The sequence below is a fragment of the Rhagoletis zephyria genome, unplaced genomic scaffold (assembly GCF_001687245.7).
Source record: "Rhagoletis zephyria isolate East Lansing unplaced genomic scaffold, Rhagoletis_zephyria_1.1 Rzeph_scaffold_01132, whole genome shotgun sequence".
NCBI classification, from domain to species: domain Eukaryota; kingdom Metazoa; phylum Arthropoda; class Insecta; order Diptera; family Tephritidae; genus Rhagoletis; species Rhagoletis zephyria.
In genome coordinates this window covers 1-15,678 of record NW_016158216.1, presented here as the reverse complement: position 1 = coordinate 15,678, position 15,678 = coordinate 1, and positions in this window count along the sequence as shown.

Sequence of the window (15,678 nt, the reverse complement as noted above, 5' to 3'; positions counted from 1 at the left end):
ATCGTCGGATTGCTCATCTCGCTCGCAAAGTGCATAGATACATGTACAACCTCATATGTATTTTAATATTGATACCTACTGTGTGTCCTCTGCTACAAAATAACTGAATAAAAGGGTGTAAGCCGCATTTAAAAAGATTGCATCATCGTGAAGTAATCGTTTAATNAGGGCTTATCATCGCGACCTATGGGAAACATTCGCTGAAAGGAATCTGCCGCATCAGCTGTCGACTTATTTACATATGATTTCATGTTTATTTCGATGCGTGCTAATTTTGACAATTTATACAAAATTAAAATGAATGTTTTTGTTTTCGAGCTGAAAGACTAATAAAAGTAAACACGGAACTTAAGGTATTGGCCCAATGCACGCTTGCTTTGCTTGCTTGGCTTTGAGAACTGTCAAACAATTTTTAAAATCTACTAAAATGTATGAAAGTTGGCCTAGTGGCAGCTTTACTTCACTTCCTTCAAAGTAAAGCAAAGCAAACTAAAGTAAGCAAAGCAAGCAAAGCAAGCGTGCATTGGGCCAATACCTTTAAGAATAATAAGCTTTATGAGAAAAAAATAATTACACTTTTCTAAGAAAAAGTAGAAAAAACTAGCGATGCGTCCAGTTTTTTCAACAGACCTTTGTCAAATAATATTCGATAGTTACATAGTTCTTACCTAACTAAAGGTAATCTTTTCACGCGCAAATAGTCGACTCCCTTTATAGCCAACCGTTGAACATTTCCGCTGGAAATACCTACTATTTTCTTACTCTTTGACGTTAAATTATGAAGGAAGGCCGACGTAGGGGGCAGTCTTTAAGTAGCATCTCCACAGGCAAACAGATGTTGGATAAAATTTTTTGTTTGCCAGATATACGTTTTATCAGTGCACTTACACAATATTCGCATTCGTAAAAGCTCCGCATTGATTATTGCGAATGCGAAAGCGAATGCGAATGTCAACATTTATCCGGAAGTTCCGCGGTAGCGAATGCGAATGCGAATATTCGCAGCAACCCTGATTTATACGTATATTGCTTGGAAGCGGCAGAGCTGAAATGCGCAATGAGTTCGTTCATACATATATATGTATGTACATATGTGCATTCAAACATACATACATACGTAGGTACTCGTACCCGTCATGCGTCGCTTTTTTTCTTTTTTCTCCTTCCCTATACTACCTATATCTTCCTTCTCACTCATGTAACATTTTCAGTTTTAAAAGTTTCACTCTCCATTTTTGCGATACCGCCGCCTAAGAAGTTTCACTTAAAAAAAAAAACAGATCCACAATTAAAAAAATAATTGTTGAAAACTTAATTCGTGAGCAAAGTAGTCACTATTTGTAAAAATGTGAAAAAAAATTAACAACAACAATAAAAGGTTATTGTCAAAGGTCACCTTCAAAACATTTTAAAGGCATTTTGCGGGCATAATCTTCTTCCTTATCCAAGTCGACCTTGAAGTCACCTTGAACATTGATTTAAAGCCACCTTGAAAAAATAAAATATCACTCCACGCCGTCTGCAGTAAAAATTCCAGGCGAGTGCATTAAATAAAACAACAAAAGAACTAATAAAACTACATGAACTGAAAAATATTAAACACCAACGACTTAAGCCTGGTTTACAATACGGACCTTAGCTACGAAAAAACCAAAAATGCAGTTCGATAGAATTTAACCATACCCAAATTATTTGGGGCAAGTAAAAAACAAAGAAAATATAACAGGTTAAACTTCAACTTTCTTATTTCTTATATTATAAACTAGCTTATACCCGCGGGTTTCACCCCGCGCTTTTATACAAATATGAAAAATAATTTAATGATGTTAGATTTTTTTCTGTGCCCATTTCGTTATAGCTCGTTATTTTTTAAGCGAGTTAAGGTATTTAGGCCGTTTAAAACTATGAAATTATAAAATCTCGTCTGCGCGCTAGGCATACGAAAGATATCAATCCCTCTAAGTTTACCTTAAAATGGTTCCAGGTATACGACGCGTGAACGTGTAACCTTCTTGGAGGTGCCACGGCGGGTTCTAATATTTCCAACTCAAATATAGTAACCTGGTCTTGATAAAATACCACTTCTCATTACTGTAGCAAATGCCTCAAGAGAGCTTTACATTACAAGGCCGAACCCGGCTCTCCCTTTTCCATTTAATGAAATTTATTCTCTCAGTACGGCACTTAAAAAAAAATCTCCATAACAAATTTAAAATACTTCGAGAGATTTTCTATTCTTTCAGAGATATGTTTTTAGAGAAGCTTTTAGCATGTATGGGAGGCGACATGCCTCCTATTTTAATAACTCACATTTTCTCCATGAGCAATTGATACATTTTGTATACACAACTCCATACCAAGTTCCAGTATTCTTCCACAAACACTTCCTGGGATATGTGGTAAGAAAAAGTAAATTTGTACTGGAAGTGCTACGCGCCTTTTTCTTATAACCCTAATCTTCTTCCACGAATTTAGAATTGATTTTACATACCCCAGAACCAAGTCCCAGTACTCTACCATGAACACCTCTAGAGATAAGCAGTATAAAACAGTAAATTTGTACGGCAGGAACCATGTCCCCTTTTCGAATAACGCAAATTCTTCTCCATGAGTATGGAATTAATTTTGTATACACATCTCGGTGCCAAGTTCCAGTCCTCTGCAATAAACACCTCCAGAGATATGCAGCATAGAAAAATCAATTTGCATAGGAGTTGCCACACCACCCTTTCCAATAACTCTCATTTTTCTCCATGAGTATGGTATTAGTTTCACATACATACATACATATGTATTTCCATACCAAGCTTGAGTGCTTTACCCCAAACATTTGAAGAGATATGCAATATGAAACTTTCAGTCAGTATGGGAGGTGCTACGCCTCTTTTCCAAACACGTCCATTTTTTCCGTGAATATAAACATGATTTCACACAGTGTTGGCAAACTGTTAATCTGATTAACGATTAAAAATTAACGATTAAAATGTTAATCGCGTTTGAGGATTTACATTAATTAGTCGTAGTCAACTGTACGATTAATGATAACATTTTTTTAATCGTTAATCGCTGGCTGCGATTACGTTTAATTAATTTAAAACATTAATCGTTAATCCAATTAAAAATAAAATCTGATTAATTTGTCTAGTTTGTCCGAGTTTGAAACCAAATAATAATAATAATATAAAAAATATAATATAAAAAAATTATAATTATTGTTATTAGTAATATACAAAATGGGAACTTTTACAAACCTAGTTTGTAAAACGTTTGTTGATATATATCTTAATGAAAATGCACATCAAATTGCTTAGATTGATGAGGAAACCCGACTTAGCCATACCGGATTAACTTGCTTTGTGTGCACAGGGAAATTCCAGCATACCTTAATTAATCACAAAACCTACTTGATCAAATTAAGAGTTAATGATTAAAAATTAATTTTTTAATCGCGGTTACGATTAACTGTTTCAGATTGAATTTAATCGAATTAACTAACTAATTAAACCATCAATCGATTAATGCCAACATTGATTTCACATCCATATCACTATACCAAATTTCAGTTCTCTCCCACAAATACTTCCAGAGATATGTATGTAATATGAAAATTGCAAATTGTATGGGAGGGGCCTTGAGTTATCGGACTTACTTTCAGTCTAAGACCGTCCTTCCGAAATCCGTAGTAAGTGTACTAAATTTCGTTCTGATCGGAAAACCGGTTAAGGAAGTAGCCTATTTTTCAATCCAGGTCATAAACCATCTTTGAGCAAAATTTCATTTTCAAACAGGTGGAAACTCTTAAAATAGTAGCCCATTTTACAATATAGGTCATAAGCTATCTCTCTGCGAAATGTCATGCAAATCTGTTCAGTCGCTTCCGCGCATTAATATAATTAAAACTTTTTTAACAGGTGGCAACTCTTCCAAAATATTTGCCTATTTTCCACAGTAGGTCATAGGCTATCTGTGGGCAAAATTTGATGCAAATCTGTTCAGTCGTTTCCGCGTATTAATTTCATTAAACTTTTTAACAGGTGGCAACTCTTCCAAGTATTATTCTATTTTCCACCGTAAGTCATAAGCTATCTGTGTGCAAATTTTCGTGCAAATCCATTCAGTCGTTCCCGCATATTAAATAAATTAAACTTTTTTAACAGGTGGCAACTCTTAAAAAAATAGCCTATTAACCAATGTATACCTATAAGCTATCTGCGTACCAAATTTCATGCAAATCCGTTCAGTCGTTTCCGCGTGATGATTTCCCAAACATCCAAACATACAAACTTTCACATTTTTAATATTAGTAAGATATCTCGGAAACGACTTGACCGATTAGAAAAGTATTGAATCCAATTCAAAGATAATTTTAATAGCTTTTTTACGACGTATTTACTATAAAAATTTTTTAAAACAAATTTTTGGTAAACGATATTTAAAGAAAATATATATACTATTTCGATTTTTTCCACTACTTTCGTTAAATTTTGCCCTATAACAAACCTTTCTATATAAGGCAATAACTTGTTCTTTCTAAATAATATAAATTTCTGTAGCATTAATTATGCAGTTTTCTTCAAAAAAGGTAATTTAATGAAAAAATTAATTTTTTTTTGTTTTTTTTTTGTATTTCTGACTCAAAAATATAAAAAATCAGAAAAATTATGTACATCAACTGAAAGATAAACTAATCATCTTTTTTTTGACATCATTAGTCATTTAATCGGTTATGTAGTTCATAAGATACTGACATTTCAAAATATCGAAAAATTTAACTTATCCTACTATATCTTCTTAATTTTTTACTTGCGCTAAATAATTTTGGTAAGGTTAAAATCAGCATGAAGAGTTCTATCCAATTACATTTTTGGTTTGTCTATAGCTAAACGGTCGGTATTCTACACTTGTTGTAATAATTTAACATTACAATTGTCATCAGTAATGAAAACGGAATGTCAATCATCTGACACTGAAATTTGACGACAGTCTTTGACAGGCACTTCGGTATCGACATTTGGTCAGTTTTTAAAATGTAATAGGTTTATTCCTTATCTTTTTGGACTAAAATCTGAAAAGTGTCAAAATGCCAGAGCGTAAGCAAAATGCGCTCACTTAAAGAGAATAACAGGAAAAGTAAAGGAACGCAAAAAACAAAATTTTTAGTCCAAAGAATGGCAACAACAAAGCTAACGTCAAATAAGAATGGAAATGTATGTACAAAACATATTCACACAAGCACAATAAACACTTACTATATCAATTATTTTTTGCCTCCTTCCAATTTCAATTCACTTTTTTACTTTTTAGATTATTCTCACTTTTTGCGTATTCTTTAATTTCCGTTAATTTAAATTTAGTTGAGTTTGACACTTTTTAGGATTTTGCCAGAAAAAATTCTTCTGACTAAATCTGACTACTTCGGACTGATGAGAGTCACTCTCACTGGGTGTTGCTATCTCATTTTAGCTGTCATTTCCGAGTTAAGGAACGCTTTTTGGACTAAATCTGACTACTTCGGACTTTTTCTGACTATTTCTGGGAGATAAGGAACGCTCCTAATGAAAACGCATTTGAACAGCTGTCAGATGAAGGCAGTTTTTGATGTCAGTGATTTTGACCTAATGAAAACCAGCCTTTTTACAAAAGAAAGAGACAACTATAACAACAAAATAAGTAAAAGTAATTTGCTTCGAAGCAGTTACATAAGGACCAGCAACATCATTAAAATTTATTAATTAACGGCAACGTAGATACATGGCCCGAAATAAAAAAAAATTTAATCGACAATCATGGGGAAAAAATTCAGTATACGAATAAATTGATAAAATAAGATCTTGCCGTTGTGATTCGAATATAGTAAAATTTTTATAATAAGTTAAACAGTTTTTTATGTTGTTTAAATAACGCTTTATATTTTAGAGAAAACAAATCCCCAGAAATTAGTTGTGATAATAACGGTAGAATTGCTCTCAATTCTTTCAAGTACGGTTTACCGGAGCCTGCAAGAAGTATTGTTGTTAGCATAGATCAGAAAAGTTTAAAAGAAGCGTATGATATAATAAAGTCGAATGGGTATTTAAAATACAACAATAAAGAATAATCTCCTGTTACTACACTCAAAATATTTAGGCATACAAATTCTCAACCAAATAACGGCAACAATAGCAATAGGCAATTTTACAATAATAACAGTGGCCAATATTCCAACAATAATTCTGAGAGACAATTTTACAGTAATATAATAGTCGGCGAAATCACAACAATATTAATTGTGAGCAAAGCCACAATAATAATATTGATAGACCATTTTACTACAACAATTATAGTGGACAAAGTTTAAATAATAACAGCAACAGACAACGTTACAACAACACCAGTACATCTCCACCACAGCATTATGCAAATGCGAATCGAAATTTTTCAGCACAGTCAAGGCTTGGTTATAGTAACAGCGGACCAACAAGCAGACAAACCACATAATCATATTCAACCAAATAATAGTGGCACAAGTCGCAATTTTTATACAAACCCAAATAATGGCAACTCATCAGTCGAACCTATGGAGTTGGAAGTTAACGAGAGTTGCCAAAATTTTCAATATGGGGGCGAAGAAAACTACCCTATATAATAATACGAACAGATATAAGAAAACTTAGATTTATCATTGATACGGGAGCAGAATTCAGCATAATAAATCCTAAAATATATAATCCTAAATATGCAGTAAAGCCGACAACATTTTCATTAAAAGTTTTAGGAAGAAATATTTCTACCAATAATCAATTTTCCGTACCTTTATTTAAAGAATTCAAAAAATAACATTTATGTTAATTTTCTTGAGTACTCGTTTCATAAATATTTCGATGGTATAATAGGAAATAATATATTATTGAATTTAAATACTATAATTGATTATAGAAGCAGAAGACTAAAAACAGACGAGGCAACAATACCTATATATTTTAATAAAGAGGAAGAGCTATTAGAAGATTTAAATAAATGAAGATTTTAAAAATGAACGATTAGAAGTACTTACCTGTGAAGAAGAAATAGGAAAAGAGTCTGCTGATATTTATGCTAAACATTTAAATTCAAAAGACCTTTAAATATTAAGTACGCTTTTAAACAACTATCAAGATATTTTTTACAAAGAGGGAGAAAACATGCCTTTTACAACCGAGATTCAACATTGGTTGGTTGGTTACAGTGCTTCCTAGTCGCTGCCCAGGACACAATTAGCGCATTATTGCGCCATTTTGATGCACATCTCGTGGGGGATAAATATTTTGTCTATGCACTTCCAGCAACATTTCGATTCTCTAATGAATCTGCCGATTTCGCTAATGGTAGCTCCTGATAGGTCGGTTAGTTGTGCTACTAGATGTTTCCCTAATGTCTTGTGTCTAATGTTCGAAAGGGCTGGACATTCACATAAGAAATGCTGGACACTTTCTTCGCTATCTTCTAGTTGACAGCTGCGGCAAATCATATTATGGGGTAGACCTATTTTTGCCGCATATTTGCCTATGAGCCAGTGGCCCGTGATAGTTGCTATAATTCTAAATACCTCTGGCCTTGATCTGCTATGCGGTCCAAGGTTTTCGCCCTGTTATAGTCAGGCCATAGTTTTCTCGCCATCTTATAAGTCTGTATATCTGACCATCTGCGTCTAGCCAGTTCAAGGAAATGCGTAGTAATCTCTCTTTGCACTACTCCAAGGGGGCAACCCAGTGCCACCGCCTGGGATTCATCCAAACAGGCTCCTGCCTTCGCCAACTCATCCGCCTTCTCATTGCCTTCTATGTTCCTATGTCCGGGAACCCAGATAAGAGAGACGGTACTTGATTGAACCACTGAGCGCAATATTACTTTGCATTCCCCAACTAGCTTAGATTTGGTAACCGGTGACGCTATTGCCAATAGCGCCGCCTGGTTGTCAGAGTATATTGTTGCTTTACTCCTGTGTCCAACTCCATTGCCTATGATTTTGCAGGCTTCTAGGATCCCTAGGACTTCCGCTTGGAAGATGTTTGTATTATTTCCCAACCGTAGAGACAGAGCCACGCCGAGTTCCTTGGAGTAGACTCCTGCTCCCATACCGAAATCCATCTTGGAACCATCGGTGTATAGAGAGATTGCCTCTCGGTCGGCCACTCGGTCTCTTCTCCAGTCCCTTCTGGATGGGAATAGCACTTGCACGTTACAGCTGAAGTCCAAATTGCCTATCATATAATCTGTCGTCCTATTTAATTGCATTTGATTTATGATCAACCCATGTCCGAAGTGTCTAGTCCTCCAAAGGCATGACTCTCTGAGCCTGACCACCGATTTCATAGCCACTTCTTTCAGGTGGAGATCAATAGGAATTAAATTGAGGATGGCGTTTAGAGCTTCTGCCGGGAAGGATCTTAATGCTCCTGTTACTCCTGCGCCTGCTTCCCCTTGTATGCTTCTTAGTTTGCTGACATTATATTGTCTGCGCCGTAGGTTAGAATTGGTCTTATGATCGCGGTATACATCCACATCACAAGTTTAGGATTTAGTCCCCAGTTTCTACTGAAGATTCTCTTGCAAGTGTAGTATGCTGTGTAGGCCGCCCGTCTACGGAATTCGACATTGGTTTTCCAGTTAAGTTTGTTATCCAGCACTCCTCCAAAATACTTTGCGCTGAGGGAAAATGAGAGTGCCATGCCGTCTAGCGACGGTAGCTTGAATTGTGGTATTTTGTGTCTGTTTGTAAATAGGATAAGTTCTGTCTTGGCTGGGTTCATATTTAGGCCGCTTCTCGCAGCCCAGGCGTGTAGCCTTCCCAGGGTTCCTTCAAGAATTTCGCTAACGGTAGAGAGGAATGGGCGTGTGGCTGCTATTGAAACATCATCCGCATACGCCACAACTTTGACACCCCCTCTATTGAGTTCTAGCAATACACCGTTCAGGGCTATCACCCATAGCCTGTGGAGTGCTCCTGTTCCCATGATGTATAATAGAGTTAGCTCCATTTGTGCCTGAATGATTCTATTGACTAGAATCGATCGTATCCATCTACAAACACTGTCGTCAACACCAATATCTATCAAAGAGTCTATGATGGTGTCAACCTCGGTGTTATTAAATGCGACGTCGTTGTCAAGAAATGCCGCCAGAGTATATTGTTTAAAGTGCAACGACTTTTCTATTAAGCTCACCACTTCATGTAAAGCAGATTCAGTGGATCTGCCTTTGATGTATGCATGTTGTGCTGTTGAGAAAGTCGCTTCACCTAGCAGCGATCTTATATAAATGTCGAGAAGCCTTTCCATTGTTTTAAGCACAAAGGGGGTAGGGCTTAGGGGTCTAAAATCGTTTGCTATTTCGTGGTTTTTCCTTCCTGGCTTGGGCATGAACACGACTTTTACCCTTCTCAAGCTTTTAGGAATGTAGCACAAGGTAATAGTAGCCTTAAAAATAGTCTCAAGTAACGGTGCTATCTCTTCCTTCACCCTCTGGAGCATTGCTGGAATTACGCCATCCGGTCCAGGAGATTTGAAGGGAGAGAAGCTGTTGATAGCGTAAATAATCTTTTCCCTGCTCACGATCGAGTTCAACTGTATACTGCTAGTTGAACCAGGTTCAATTGACCCTGACGTGGGTGGATGTCGAAAACATCCCGGGAAATGGAACTTGACTAACGTGTGATGACTAGCTGTATTTGTCCACACCCCGTTTTCTCCCTTAATAAGTGTGACATTTGTGTGTTCTTTTGATAGGATTTTGCTGAGCCTGGCTGAGTCTTTAGAGTTCTCTATAGAAGAGCAGTAAGATTGCCAGGATTTAGTTTTAGATTTTCTTAATTCCTTTTTATAAGATCTTAGGGCGCTTTTATAAGGCTCCCAGTTTTTAGTTCTAAAGCAATCATTGTAGATTTTCCTTATTTTGTCTCTTTGGGCTCTGAGATCCCCATTCCACCAGGGCGGGGATTGCTGTACTAACTGGAGTTGATCTTGCAAAGGCTTTCTTCATAACCCCTTCTAGATTATTTACTCATTATCAAGGTCATCAACTGTAGTGACAGCTGTGTGGGAGCTTACTTAGTTTACGCTTAAATGTGTTACTATATCTTTCCCAATTAGTTCTGTGGGGGCTTCTGTATTTCGAGGGGGTGTTGGAAATTCCGTGCAGATTAAAGGGGATCAGACGGTGATCAGACATTGAAGGCCTATCTCTCCACTCTTCTACAGACACGCTGTCGTTCTCTGACAACAGGGTTAGATCCAGCACCTCCTCCCATCCAGGAAACCGGTTTGAACTGGGGAATATGAATGTGGGTGTATTACCTCTATTGCATATGCTTAAGTTAGTATTTAATAAGAAGTTTAGTAAAGACTCACCTCGATCGTTCTCCGTGGAACTACCCCATACTGGATGCCTTGTATTCGCATCGCAGCCGACGACTATAATTTGTCTGGGGTTTTTGGCTATTATCTCCTTGATTTCGGTTGGCGTACTGTCCCTATCGCGGGCCATGTATGATGAGGCCAGTAGTATACTTGGCTGTCCGGTGGTCTCCACCTTAACCATTGTTGTGTCTGATGTGCTGAAATTAGAGCAAAGGAATGCATTTATACCGTTCTTGATAAGAATACACGCTCGCGGTTTACCCACCTCGCTCTTATAGTAGAGTTTGTAATTATTTATGTTTAGTCCCATGACTGTATCGTGCTTGACCCAGAGCTCTTCAATTAGGCTAATGTCTATATCCTCCTCACTGAGAAGCACAACTAGATTATCTGTAGCACATTTGGAGTGCTGCAGATTTATCTAGGCTACTTTAAGTTCCCGCTTCAGGGTCATCCGTCAGCTTCACACCCATGAGAAGCTCACCAGCTCCATCAACCACGGGATCTCCGCTACCGGGCTAACCTCTCCGAGGAATACCCGCACTCTAGCCTTACGGATACCGAAGCAGAGCCGATAGTCAGCCTTCTCTAAGGCGTCTATTGATTCTGCGCAAATAACTAGCAGAATGGGTTTATTTGTAGGCCTTCTTGGCTCTTCGACCTTTATAAGCTCCAATTCCTCGATCGCCGGTATGTCTTTATTATGCAGCTTAAGACACCGCAGCCTGGCTCATCCATCGGAGGCAGCCAAATGCGCGCGCGTGGCTTGAGCTTCAAGCTAACAAAAGTGTCGCTGATCTTAGCGACGCATCCAGCAAGGAAATCCAGGGAGAACTGGTCCGCGCACTTGACTACCCGGTATCCCCGTAGGGATTCCGACGAGTCGAACTCTGGGTGAGAACCTTCGGGGTTGTCGAGTACGTAGTTCATTACGAGGCTCGACAGCCTCTCATCAATCTCCACCCATTTCTGCTGCACTGCCAGCGGTGTCTTTTCATCTATTAGGTGATCTCTGGCGACGTCACTAAAATAGGTTTGCTGCGCGCGTGCTGCGGACTTCGCATCACCTCCTTGCTTAGCCTTCTTTGTTGTGGCCCCTTGGCCGCCTTCATTATGAGAGCGGTTACGTTTCTTTGCTTCGGTGGCCTCGATTATGGCTGTACTATCTGTCTGTAACTTTTCGTACTCTTCCACTATTTGCATGTATTTTGCCTTGTCTTCCTCGTCACGCTCATGTACCGTCCCGGCCGCTGAATTTTTGTTAATTTTATCTAACATATACAGCGCCTTCTGAAACATCTGTCTCATGACCACGCCCGAGGGTTTCCTTTTCTTAGAGGCGGGATTGCAGCCTGCAATGGCCGCCGATTTGCTGGTTGTTGGTTGTTCGTCCGGAGTACTACGGCAGGCACTACCGGTGCTATTTTTGACTATTTGCAGAGTGGTGATATTTTGTCTGGCATCTTCCACCCTGCTGGTTTCTGGCACTTGCACAACTGGGGTACTATGGCTGGCGCCACCAGGAGTACTTGCAGGATTTGAGGAGCTGCTCCTCCTCTGACAGTGTTACGTCGTCCCCTTGTTCGCTGGTATGCTGTTCATGTTGCTGTTGTTGGTTTGTTAGTTGTTGCTGTTGTTGGTTTTTGTTTTTTGTTAGGTTTTGGTTTTCCATATGTGGTCCCACGAGTAGTCCGGAAAGGGTTCGTCGCTCGTCCGCAGAGCCGGGATGCGTGGAGAAGGCACTTCTTACAACCGACCTTGACCGGGAATCGGAGGGGACCGTACGCGACCAGCCATTTTTTACTACCCGCTGGCAATTCATCCATCGGCACGGTTGCCTACACACCTTGGCTTGGGTAGTGTTGGTACGGTAATCCTGCCATTTCCACCTTCAGCAATAAAACAACACTCCAGCTTGGATTGTTAAGGAATATTGCCGAAGGCTTCAATACCAGGCTTCCCTCTTAGTTCATGGAGGCATGATACAATTCACACTGTGAATTATACCCTGACACCATTTAAGCCCACGGCAAGACGACCAACGCTGAAGAGGAAAATCCAACATAGAATTATAACAAAAACTGATACCCCGATTTACAGTAGACTTTATAGATATCCGGTGGTACATCGCGCAGAGGTAGATCGACAAATACAGGACATGCTTGCGCAAAAAATAATTGTACCAAGTAATAGCCCATATAATTCGCCTTTATGGGTTGTACCCCAACAGTCAATGACAAGTTTCCAATTCCGAATATGCAATACATATTCCACAAATTGGGAAAATATTGTTACTTCAGTACAATTGATCTAGCAAAGAGATTTCACCAGATTCTCAACAGCAGATGGCCATTATGAGTTCACAAGAATGCCATTTACGCTTAAAACAGCACCTGCCATCTTTCAGAGGTTAATTAACTACTTTTAAGAGAATATATAAACAAAATTTGCGTTGTCTACTTAGATGATATCTTAGTTTTTTCTACTAGTTTTGATGAACACATTGCCTCTATTATAAAGATATTTAATACATTACGAGCGTCAATTTGCTGAATTTACTACAAGATTTCTAGGAAATATTGTATAAGAAGAAGGCATTAAACTAAATCCTTCAAAAATAGTGGCGATCAATAAAATGAAGCCCCCAACTAATGTAAAAGACAGGGTATGACAGGGTATTATAGAAAATTTATACGGCACTACGCAAAAGTAGCTTATCTTATGGTGCGCTTTTTGAAGAAGAACGCAATATTAGATTTTGAAAATATAGAATTTTTAACAGCTTTCAACACTTTGAAAAAACTAATTACCAATGAGCCCGTCTTGCAGCCGCCAGGTATTAATAAAAAGTTTGTGCTTACAACTGATGCATCTCAGTTTGGTATTGGCGTATTAAGCCAAAATAATCACCCTATATGGGCAAATCTAAAAAACCGGTAACCTTTGTGTTATTTAGCTTTGTTTTCACTGTTGTAAACTAAATCAAGCTGGTTGCTTTTAGATATAATTCATTGACGTATACTTGAAGCCTTAAAAAAAATTGGGATCAATTTGCTGCATAACTTTTGAAATATAGGTGTTTAAATTAAAAAAACAAAATAATGAAAACAAGTGAATTTTTTATGTAATATTTAAGAGGGGCACAATTAATTATGTCATAACTTTTGAAGCACACCATATTCGGATTTGAAATTAAATGGGCATTTAGCACTTATATGTGCACTTCATATGTAGTAGGTGAGAAAAGTGTACATTAACAAGTAAGAAAGTCTAAGTTCGGGCGGAGCCGAACATTAAATACCAGGCGCAAGTATTAAATATATGTTTTCCACCTTTCCGAAAGCTACCGCCACATGGTAAGCCGGGGTGTATCAATTTTGAGTAAATTAGCGTCCTTAAGTTTCGAAATATTGCTGTTTCAAGCATTTCTGAAATTTACCGTTATATGAAAAGCGGCCGTAATTTTAGTCCGAATTCAATAATTTTCAATGTTTTGCTTTTATGTGGCAAGCACAATAACCATACCGAGTTTGGTACAAATTGGTAGAGCGGTTACCGGGATACATATATGTGATCATAAGTGGGCGGTGCCACGCAAATTTTCCAAAATTTTATCATAAACGTAAAGAATTGTTGCAAACATCAATTTTGAATAAATTAGCTTTAATATTTACTGATTTATCGAATATTTTATATTTCTCTAAATTACCGTTATATGAGATATGGGCGTGGTTCTTGTCCGATTTAAAAAAATTTGGTGTGCTGTGCCAGGGCCAACAACTGTGTCAAGTTTGGAAGAAATTGGTGCAGCGGTTAACAAGATATACACATGCGTGGCTACGCCCATTTTCCGAAATTTTTTAATATTCTTATTTTTCGTCTAAAAATCACTGTAAATATCAATTTTGAGTGAATTGTCTTCAGTAGTTACAAAAATATCTCAGTTTTCGTATATCTGAAAATTACCGTTATATGGGAGGTAGGCGTGGTTGCAGTCCGATTTCGCCCATTTTCAATACCATCCGTGCTATACCCAAAAAAAGTTCACGTACCAAGTTTCGTTAAGATATGTAAATTTTTACTCGAGTTATCGTGTGCACAGACGGACGGACGGACGGACAGACAATCACCGCTTAATCGATTTCTCTTTTCATTGTGATCATTTATGTATACATTTGTCTATATCTATCTCGATTCATTTTGCCTGTTACAAACAACCGTTATGTGCACAAAGTTATAATACCCTTGTGCACAAGCGTGCTCGGGTATAAAAAATAACGAAATGGCAAGTAACTCAAAGTCTGTAACTCCACATTTCACAATTTTTTTTTTGTATTGGAGCTATAATTATAATTAAGGTAATATTAAAAAAACTGTTATGTGCTAAATTTTAGTAAAATAAATTCAAAACTGAGGAAGTTATTTATAAAATAGTTAAAATTTAATCCCAATTAAGTGAGTTCAACTTTGAAAAGCTTTGCTCAAAGTTTACAACTTGAACAGCGTAATTTGAACCCAGCTTATTCTTTTGTTTTCTATTTCATGTTTATTCCTCGTATAACTCTCGAAGCACTTGATTAAAATGAATTACATTAATTACAAATTATATCAATCGATTTATTAAGAGATTACAAATAAAATGATATATAAAACATAGGTGTGCTCACAAATTTAAAAATTAAAATTTTTATTTTGAAAGTGTACCTATTTTTAAGATTTGCCCATATGCTATGCATCTCGTACGTTATGTGATCATGAGATTAGGTACTCTATTTACTATAGAGAGGGAAGCTCTGGCTATGGTTTGGGCTGTAAAGCATTTTAGAACGTATTTGCGAACGTTTATAATACAAACTGATCATAAACCACTAACTTGGCTACATAATCTTAAGGAGCCCAATATGAAATTACAAAGATGGAAAATTCTTCTTAATGAATATGATTTTCAAATAACATACTTTGCATCATATCTTCTAAATTCGAGTTTTCTGTTACTGTTATTTATATGTGTTTGACATTTTTTGTTTACAATTTTTAGGAAAAAATTTTCTTTTTTACCATAGCTAAGATATATTTGGTTCTTGTAATAACTAATAAATTTTTCTGTGATAAATATATATTTTGAATTATCTTCAAGCGCGCTGTGGGCAATATCTTGGACAATGTACCAATTTTGTCGCATTTTTCATCATTAAGTTCATTATCCTCAATATTATTGTACATATTAGCTGTTTCATGGTTTTCATTATATTGCTCAAAATATCTGCTCAATGTATCTGCTACGTTATTATCTTTTCCTTTTATA